We start from the raw sequence: 10,889 nt of genomic DNA on the forward strand, positions 1-10,889 counted from the left end.
CATGTAAAGGTTATTTTTGCCGTGTCTATAAAAAGTGAACCCTTAGCGACTCACTTGTGTGATTATGGGCGTGATATCTCATTCAACATTCCATGTGGCTGATGATGATATGCCTATCTGTATAAATACTTAAAGCAGACCAATAAAATATTTATATAGGCCGCCACAGTTAGGCAAAATCAGCGCTTCAAATCAATCATCACGGTCTGGTCGATCAGCGACAATCCGATAGTTACACCTGTGAGCCTCGCCTATAATCTTGGACATGATTAGCCGGCCAGCGAGCGGTGGCGGCAGATTCGAAAGAAGAGGCGGTGTTTTGACGGGCACGTAACGTCGTGATGCTGTGCGCGGTGCTTTTAGATTTGCGCTTCTTTGCAGGACACCGCACTGTTGTTAACGAGCGATTTTGGTTCACTGTTTAGAGGAGGCGGTACATATGTTATAAACACCCGCCATGTAATTTTTTGGCCCCTAGAGTAGAATGATGTACTGATGGACCAGACTTTCGTGAGAGCGTTCAGCTAATGTATGTGATGGACATGAAGTTCGGAGTTTGTTCTGAGCTCGGTGTGTGTGCGATACGCGTAGGATGCATGTGTACTACTCCCGTACGTGGGGGTCTGTGAATCGCAGGCCTAGCGCTTTGTGCGCTACTTTTTTCACCACGCATGTGTCGATCTTTGCCTTGTGCTACCTAAATGACTATTTTTGGCCATCCTCCGATAGAGTGAGATTGAGAGATATTATCATATCATGTACCGACTATGTATCATGTTTCCATGTGTAAAATAAAGCATTTTGATACACCTTACACATTACTCTTGATCTGTTCGTTATTCCATGTTGGGAATCCCCTCCAAAGTGACTTAACTCTCTTCAGAGGCACGGGACGCCGGATTGTGTCAATACCCCCATCCCATGCCTTGCCTCCGTCGTAGCCTCGTGAACAGTGAAGAGCGGAGCGAGCCAGTATACGGTCTACGTCAGTACTACCAAGATCACGAGTGCGCCGCAGGCGAGCAAGGAGTGGGGAGTTTGGGATGGCCAGGCCAAACCAGGATCTCTTCAGTCCAGCCGCCAGCACGCGTGGTCATTTAGAATGCTGAAGCGAAGAACATCTGAACATCTGAAAAATGTTGCTCACATATACCTGCGGCGTCCAACACTGCACAGTCGGCACTCCCAGAAACAAAAAAAAAAAAAACACATGTTTGGCGCGAACCTCGCAATTTAGAAGTTTAATGTGAAGGAACGAACGTATTGACTACAGGGATGGTACCAAAGAATGATTTCAATCAGAGTTACTGAACTCTTAAAATGGTTTCTTTGCTTGGTGGCTTGTTTCTATGGAAACATTTGTGTGAACTAGAGTTAATCTCATGGCCTTCTTTTGTAGCACTGCATACAGATATCAGCTCTATGCACCTCGATTCTATCGAACAGCCAGAGGGAAAACGCCGCTCGCTCAAACAGAAGGACAAGCGAACCATTTGTGGTGTCCCTAAAGTCATGCTCTCGACTATGGAGAGCATGCGGAGCGCTAACCTTCTTTTTATAAGGCGCAGATGGTACTGCACTTGCAGAGGAAGCTCTGACCGATTGGCCCGCACATGCTAGCCGCAGACGCCAACAACAGGAAGATACGGAGAGTGTTGATGTATACATATCCAGCTAAGCGTGCAACGCTGGTGCCCGCCTTCCAATATGACAGAAGGGTAATTGCACGAGGAATCAAGTGCCTAAATATTTCAGATTATTATTATTATTATTATTATTATTATTATTATTATTATTATTATTATTATTATTATTATTATTATTATTATTATTATTATTATTATCACCATCATCATCATCATCTGACGCACACAGTTTCAGGACTCAAATAATGAATTTCGTTTTGAGAGAGCACTAATATGCAGGGATAAAAAAAAAATGTCCTCTTGGCAGAAGCAGCATTTTCGAGCACAGGAGTGCTTAGAACTTTTGCAGTGACGTACGGATAGAGACATACAAGTCATGATAAACATATTTTGCATGCTAACGGTAAAGGCAAGTCCATCAGGCTTATTCCTGCGATTCTTAGGTTGCCGCATCATAAGGAATTTCAAAAACGACGCAGGTCTCAAGTGAGGCTATCTTCAAAACCTTTTTTTCTATGCGACCACGAGGCTTGAAACTTGAAGAATGAATCGGCAACTAGGCGCTAAGAGTGAAGAAACTTCCATTGTCACACAGAAAATGGAAACACAAGAAACACTGTCCTGATTCTAAAATCGGCAATATTTCTCAAAAATGAGAGCAGAAGATCCAGTCTAATTTTTCTTACACTTTCTGAAAAAGCATATACACGGAAACGAAAAAGGATACGAAAGAACATGCTCCATTATACTGCTTCCAACAGTGCAACCAAAGCTCCGACCTGCAGCTTCTCAAGCATCGGCAGAAGAGAAGGCTGAGGGAAGCAGCAAACAATACGTAATACGCCCGCTGTTCTAAAGTTTTCCCAAATGCCGAGAACAGCACATGTGCCGTCAAGAGATATCATACCTAACTGCATTTTTTTATAAACCAACACACGCCTGTTACATTAGCAGGAGACGGTGGCGCCTTCATCCCCGGGTACGGTTAACAGCTCGGAGTGCCACCCGTGGGAACACGTTGGAGCAAAAGTTTTGAATTTAATTTTCTGATTTCACACAGCATCTTTGAGGTCGTCCTTGAATAGAATGTTGTAATATATTACTTCCAACTTATAATAATGAAGATATACTACCCAACATGTAATATAATAAAATATATCCACCATGGCTTGCATATCTATCCGTACGTCTCTGCAAGGTTGATAGGCGCCAAAAAGTCGCCCCTGCCACGACACTGTGAATCTTTTTTTTTTTTCTCCCGAAATATTGGCGCGCTCAGAAAGCGAAACCGATTTGCCTACCTAATAATGCGTGTGTAGAAAATAAAGAAATCTGAAATGTTTAGGGAGTTTGATCCCTCGCGGAATCGTCTAGAGCGAGGGAGGAAAATTCCGACCCTGATCATGATCGCCCACCCTGAGAGAAGAAAGAAAAAAGAAAAGTAAAAGTGGTCGCGCCCGTTGTCGCAGTAATACTGCGACACCATTGACAGTCAGTGCCAGCCAAATGCTGCCCTCTGTGTTGGGATTTCGATCGGGAATCTGGCATCGCCAGCGGTACGCCAGCCTGCATCTCTGCCTCTCCCCAAAGGTCCGAGCCGACGTGTCCTCCTGCTATCAAAAAAGTTCGATCCATGCCGCAGTGGTAGGGGATCGGCTTCCTTCGTTTGCAGAGCAATAGTGAGGTGCACCGACACTCGCCTAATGCAGCTAACTCAATGCGATAGGCTGGGGCAAACAGAAATCCAGTACTTATATAAGACTCATTTTACAGCCTCGGCGCACGCAGTGAACGAATGTGCGATGAGGTCGTGGCAATTGGAATAGCGATTGTGCCCTGTAAGGTACCTACTTCACAACTCCTCAAGCGTCTGGTACATTAGGATCATTACGGAGCAGAGCGCATGCCGGTTCAAGCTAGCCAGCACGCCGTGCGCTTTGCTTTAAACTTGCGATTCAGCTTGAACAGCTAGGAAGAAACAGCACACACGAATGCTGAAAAGAGATCGTTGTAAGAAAGGAACTAAGTGCGGATGCTGAAACAGGCGAGTTGGGGAAGCTTCTTTTTTTTTTTTTTTTAAGTTTCGTCCTTACCTGCATGTGCGTTATTGTGGCTATGAAGATGCTTCAACTCAACCAATTCAGCATCGTCATAGTAGTGTGAAGTTGAACCTTTTCTGGGATAGACGCGTTACATCGATTCGTGCCGATCCTTCAAGATAATGACAACAAATAAGCGCACATAATTGGCCTTATAGGGGCAATTCCCTATATTTCCAGCTCTCCATTACATATGCGCTGAACAGCAAGAATACGCCGTTCGTTTTGTACTGCGGTCCGGCGAACCGATGACTATCGGCACAGCTGCTGTAAAAAGACATCACAGGACTGCAGCATATGTGAATTAAGTGAATTAGGCTCTACGCCACGGTGGCAGAAACAACTCCGCTGCCAGTAATGACGATGCGCAGGATGTCAAACAACTTCTATGTGCGATGGTAAAATCAAACAGAGCATTCAACCAGACCCCAGCGTATTCAACTGGCACCTGCGTCGGGTAAGGCCATGCAAGAAGCCTGAAAACCGCCCTTTCTGGGACGGGCAGTCAATGCTGGCTGAACCATCACCACAGTAATCTTAACAAGACCAGCGGACCCCAGGAGCCTATAGGTCACGACTGTGGATGGGCGATAAAAGGCAGCAAATGAAACTGCCAGGGCGGACCTAAGCCGAGTCACGTGGTGTCCCCTCGCCATTTTACTCATGCCCCGGCGCGCAGTTTCATTTGTTGAACCCTTATCGCCATCCGCAGTCGTGACGTTCGCTGCTAGGAAAAAAGGCCATGCACAGGCCTTGTTAATTTCTCGGTGGTGACAGCCGAACTCTGAACTCAAACAGAAAAAACCGCGGCCAGCTTATCAACATTAGTAAGGTGCCTCGATGGCTCCGAGTCAAGAGAGAAATCCGTAACAAATGGGCAAGCATGCGCACAAAAAGTGTGTAGAGGCAGCCGCGACTGCCATTGACTGCTTAAACGCAATAATAAAAAAATACTACGTGCTTTTCGGCACACCAGCAACTTGTCTGTGCTGCGTCGTGCAGTATCTTAATTACATTTCACCTTTAGGCCTAAAGGGCACCCAGCCGATAATCATGAATTCACAAACTTCCTCAAGCAAGCGGCAGTACCGCAAATTCCCCCTCCTTTCAATACGTCTGTCCCACCCGCTTACTTTCGGCATCACATCATAACCGCGCCCAGCAGTCTGAGGTTTCTGATATTCACCTCCTATTGATGCCGCCTCGTTCATGAAGCACTTCGTAACATCGCCCGACTTTGAATAAAAAGAGCGACCGGAATCGATTTTTGTTATTACTGCTCCACCAACGTCCAGAACTTTTTTTTATTTTTTTTTATTTATTTTTTTTACTGTGCGAAGTTCCCAGCCCTCCGCTTACGGAACTATAGGCCGCAATCATCGCGGGTCTAGCAGCATACACTGACATATGTTAGCGCTGCTCTCGTCTCGCATGCGCTAATCAATATGGGTCGGCAATCTTAATAACTTATCGACATCGATCCGCACTGTTCGCAACACACGTCATTACGGCTACTCCACCCCCTTGTCAGCCTTTGGCTGACTGCCTGCTCACAGATGCAAGCTCAGGCAACAAGAGGGCGTTGCTGTAGCCGCCGACCGAGCTTACACTCCGTGCGTGTTCAGACTACGTTCGTAGACGTTTCGTGGGCAGCAGCATGCGAAGTAGCTTTCGTTACATGCGTTTAGAAATTTAAGCAGACCAATAATTCGAGATACAAGCCAAGAAGTGACTCCGAAAGCAGATATGAAGCAGCGAGGAGCGAGAATTATCCCTCACATTGAGGGACGGCCTGTTCTACCATCTGGCTTTGACCGGCTGCTGAAGTCGATAGCCAGCAACTCCGCCAAGATACAGCGATTCAGGCGATTCACGTCCGATCGCCGGACCTCCCCTCGGTGCAAACGAAAAGTCAGGGCATACGTGATAGCTTGCCTGCTAACCGTTGTCTTAGCGTACCACACTGCTCTTTTTTTCATCTCCGTGCTCATGAACAGGGAACACTCCTCCATACGTCGAGCACTTGCATGCCTGTGCATCGGGTGCAGTGTCGTTATCGCAGCGCTGATGATCCAACGTGACGCCCAAGTATCAGCGACAAAGGACCAGCTGGCTTCCCTATTCCGCGGCCTTCCGCAGTTAGGTCCTCCTAGCCTGCAGCCATGGAAAATAAATGCGCTCCGGTGGATGGCCCGAGTATTCTCGCTTTGCAACGTTCTGTTCGCGGCCACCCACAGCTCTTTGCCAGACATGAATGTCAAGGCACGTGAAGCGTATTTCGCCGAGATGTGGTTTGGCTTGAATTCCAGCCTGCTGCAGCCAGCAGTAGCGGACGTACTGTGGGCAGCCGAATCGGTCGTGTACGCCATCAGCGCGGACATTTACATCTTGAACGCGGCTATGACGTACGCGATCTGCTGTGCTCTTTTCAAAGCACGGATGCGGGACTTTAGGTTGTCCCTCCAGTGGTATCGCCATCGCTTCGTAAACCACTCGGGTGGGTTTATCAGCGAACTACGTCGCGTGCAGCACCTGCACTCGCGGCTGGCACAAGCGACCGCGCGCTTTGAAGAAGTCTTCTCGCCCATGGTCTTCTGGATCTGCGTTGCCTGCGTGGCGGACATCTGCACCAATTTGTACAACTTCTTCGACCACAACCTCAACAACTTTTCAAGCCCAGCGAACCGAGTGCACTGGTTTCGGCGCTGTGCGGTCTACATCAGGTTTGGCTTCGGCGTGGCCTTTTTTGTCCTTTTCTCGGCGTCAGCAGCTGCAGTCAACGAGGAGGCGGAGCTAGCTCTGCCCGAGGTCGAGATACTGACGCTAGAAGCTGAAGACGCCGAGTCATCTGAGACCCATCTGCGTGCCCTTTCGCTGTTGGCCCGCTTCTCGAGACCGTATGCCCAGCTGACAGCCTGGAAGGTGTTCGTCCTGACGCGCGGTTTCGTGTTCCGTGTGCTAGGCGCCATCGTGACGTACGGCGTGATAGTGCTCCAGTTCATCCACTTCGACCAACCAGAGTAGCACATGGAAGACTGCTGGAACGCTGTATTACATGGTGATCCTAACAATTACGTCGAGCGAGCATGCTGTTATAGTTTAGCATGAGAGCGGCACTTCGGTAGTGTAGTACGTAGTACGACTTCGTGTCATGGACGGTACGTTCATGACACGAAGTCCCTCTGACCCCAATGCTTTGTCTTCATAAAATATAAAGAGGCGGAGCGTTGCCTTGTGACGAGTGTATTAACGAGCATGTGAACGCAATGTATCAATGTAAGACCTCCACGTTGAACTCGAGCAGTTAAGTGAAAGGCGCACGTAAGGAGTAAACAGTACACCTCTGAACGGCGGGGGCGAGGTGAACGCCGCGGCGACAGCCGTGTTCGGTCTCCCGCAGTAGAGTGAAAAGCAGTAAACGCCCGTAGTACAGCCTCTGGCTCGCTGTCGTGCAGTCGTCAGGTGGCACGTCCGGGCTGGAGGACACCGTGAACACTTAGAGGATGGATCGTTGGAGAAAAAAAAAAGGAAAAAATTGCCTAGCAGAGCTGTAAAGGTTTGATTTAAAGTTCTCTCGCGCCAGTCATCGAAAATATACGCGCCTGTATATGCCTTCAGTGGAGGCGCGTTCACTCTCTCTCTCTAAAGGGGATTCAACCTCATCGCTTCATTCGTCTCACTTGTTGTCCTAGAAGACCCTATTAAACTTCAAGAGACGCAACTTCACTCTGCAAAACGCCGTAGCTGCCTGCGCCTTCCAAACCGCATCCACGAGGACATGCAGTGTCATCTTGCGCTTTAAAGTTGGAATGTTTTAGTCTTGGTAGATGTCCTTTTTGGTGTTTCGGGAAGTCGCGAAGATTTCGCTGCAAATAGCACTTAGCCACCAGCGTCCCTTCAGCAAGTGCTATGAGTGGTATCATCTGCCGCAATGGTGAGGACCCAACCACGGGAGCTCTACATTATTATTTTTCTTTTTTGCATTATATAAAGCTTTCTTTCTCTCTCTCTCTCTCTCTCTCTCTCTATATATATATATATATATATATATATATATATATATATATATATATATATATATATATATCTGCCGGTGCCGGGGTACGCAGGCGTGCGTTTTCTGAATTGGTGTACGTTCGTGTAGTAGGTATAGCTTCGTTAAAATACAGTGTATGCTGTGCATTTTATTGCACAGTGCGACTTCCATTTTTTTTTTTTTTTTTTTTTTTTTACTGACACGGTGAAAGCAGCGCGCGAAACCGTAAAGGTAACGAGACTGCGTAACCCCAAATAGATTTTTGTTTTACACCGCCGGGTTTTCTTGTAGTTCACCTTCACGTATTCGTAAGCGTCAGCATGTGTACCGTGCACAGTCACAGTATCACCCACGTTCAAGTGACAAACCCCTATCCGCAGCCCGCACTTGGCGCCTGATCCTGTGTTCGCCGTCGTCAGGAACAAGCCACCGCCAACCGCCTCGAAATCCTTTTCAGAAAATTTTCGTAGTGTTTATTGTCGCCCATCGTCTTTGCTGAGAACCAGAGTCTACGTCATGGAACAGAAGTATCTACTGAAACCAATCCGCCGCAACTGACATCATGAAAACTTTACATCGATATGCTTTTCAGCAGGCAGTGCCATGTGAAAGTGATCTCGCGCACCAGCACGCATTTTTCTGACCACAATCGGGCATCACCACGATTCAAGAAAGTGAAGCGACAAAGAGCCAATAAACGCAGTGGTCAAACACACCATTACGCATTCTAGTTGTTTATTGGTCATAACCGTGGTCTCACCACTACAATCGCCAAACTTGTTATACATTGCGCCATCATTTAGGCAATCATATACTGCGAGCTAGCTAGCGATGACCACTCACTGTACCATTGGGGTAAGCGCACGTCCTTTTCCGACCCTGGGCCTATCCTGTTGGCCACCATGGATAATTCTTTCAGACCGCATGGTTGTTTCGCGTGAGGTGCTTGTACTCCCGTCCTGAAAAGTGCGCAAGCTTTACATGTGTAATCGCATGTGACTCCGGGACATGCAAGGACTGGAGTTCAAATCGCAGAGCTTCAAAGCTGTGCAAAGGAAACGGGCTTTGTTGACAGGCGCAGTAACTGTCTCATTTCTCGGTCGACACCTCAACAGAGCCTTAGGGAATTCGGCTAGAAAGATGGTTTGGTTTGTAACTCCTTAAATGACTCAGGGTATGAGGGACGCCGTAGTAAAAGAATCCGGGCAATTTCGACCAACCTGGTTTTTTAACGTGCAATGACATCACATAGCACACGGAATAAGATAAAGGAAGAGAAAAAGAGAAGTTATAGTGGAGATTTCTCGATTTATTTTGACTACCTAGGGTTTTTTAACGAGTACTAATTAGATTTGAACCGTCGACGGGCAACTTGCATTTCACCTTCTGGAGAACGTCAGAACGTGGCCACGCCGTTATTGCGGCTCAACCCGCGTCCTCGGGCTGAGCAGTCAGGCGCCCAACCACTGAGCTGCCGCGGCCGGTTAAACCGCTACAGAAGGTAAGCCCAACGAACGGCCCGCAGTTAGTTACTGATGGCATGTGCACTTTTAAGGAGAAGACCTTATATGCCCCATTAATTAGCAACGGAACCCGGTGAAACGCGGTCGTGAAAACTCGCCAAATGAATTCGCTTGGAAATGGGAGCACTGCTCTTTCACCAGGTATATCACGTACTCAGCAGCAAAGACAAAGACATGAGGGTGTCTGCGAAAGCAAAACGGAGGCACGGGGCCATGAGAAAAAAAGTTCATTTTTACCGATAAAGCAAGTGATGTTCGGCAAAGGGCAGTAGCGGTCGGAGGGGGGCAGTCGCCATACCCCCCCCCCCCCCCCACCCCAAATAAAAAATAAAGCCTTTTTACATCTTTAAGAACATCCGTTTTCAGGTTTTCACTGAACACGTGGAAATAATTTCCCATCGATCATTTTTCAAAGTAAGATAAAGGAAAACTTCAAAAGAAGCACACTCGGAAGAACCAGCTTTCGCCAAGATTAGGCGTTGGCCGTAACATGGTGGTCTGACGTGGCCCAGCCAACTCGGTCGACTACCAGCCCGGTGTTTCTTCTAATTTTCTGGTTCTTGATGACCTCAGAACAAAGCGGACCGTTGGGGAAGGCATTTCCGCGGTTGTCCTCTATGCTGGTGGCCCAGGAGGATTAGTGTCACAAAGTTCGTGCCTGTCATTTCTTTCATTCACTTTTGCGGCTGAGTGGACCCAGGCGCAGGCGGGGCCGATTTCGACCTCCTGCGGGAGCGGGAAATTCGAGGCACTTGCAGGCTCTCACCATATTAGCGCCGACAGCGACAATCACCACTTCAGGGAACAGGGTACTTTGGGTTGAAGTCAAGACACCTTCCGCATATACGCTCCTTGTTGGGACCAAGACTTTCTTGCGTTCCTTTTCCGTTGCCTTGTTTTTCTGCTTTTTATCACTTTTACTTTGACTTCTTTGTTTACAGCGAGGAGGTGGCGGCAACGGAAACGCGAGCCGGGCAGTTGGTTTAGAAAAATCTGTGCTGGCGGACATGGCTAGGGTACGGTCATCCAGGGCAGTGGTCGGCAAGTGAGCATCAAGAGGGATGTCGGACGCGGAGAACGCGGTGGCGGCCCCGAAGACGTGTGGTCCAAGATCGCCGTGATCCGCGGCACCACAACAGCCCTGCAGTGAGCATCCGCGGCCCGACGCTTCCTGCTACCGGACCTTGCCTGGCCGCAGCTAATCCACCGTTTTAGAGCGCAGCTCTTTGGCGCCCGTTTCTGTGTTTTGCGTCGTCGTCGCCGTCGGCGTTGTCCCTCGTAACTACTTCCGCAACAGGGGCAGCGCGCGCTCCTGCTGCCACCATTCACCGCTGCGTGTACCCTCCCCCCCCCCCCTCCCTAGGTAGCGACAGGTCTTGATCCAGTCGTCCCTCCATCCGATAGGCCGGCTGGCTGCGCGTGGCCTCTTCGCCGTCAAGCTCCGCCCAAAGGGTCCAGCAGTGCTCGCTGCGCCGCTGAAATGCACGGCGATCTGCGCTTGCGAGCACGATATTGGCCGATTAGTTCAGCAAAAAGTACTTCAAACGCCTCTATTGCATTTTTAGGAGTGTATATGCAGTACTTA

This window comes from Amblyomma maculatum, chromosome 1, assembly GCF_055883805.1.
Source record: "Amblyomma maculatum isolate TAMU_Amacu chromosome 1, ASM5588380v1, whole genome shotgun sequence".
NCBI classification, from domain to species: Eukaryota; Metazoa; Arthropoda; class Arachnida; order Ixodida; family Ixodidae; genus Amblyomma; species Amblyomma maculatum.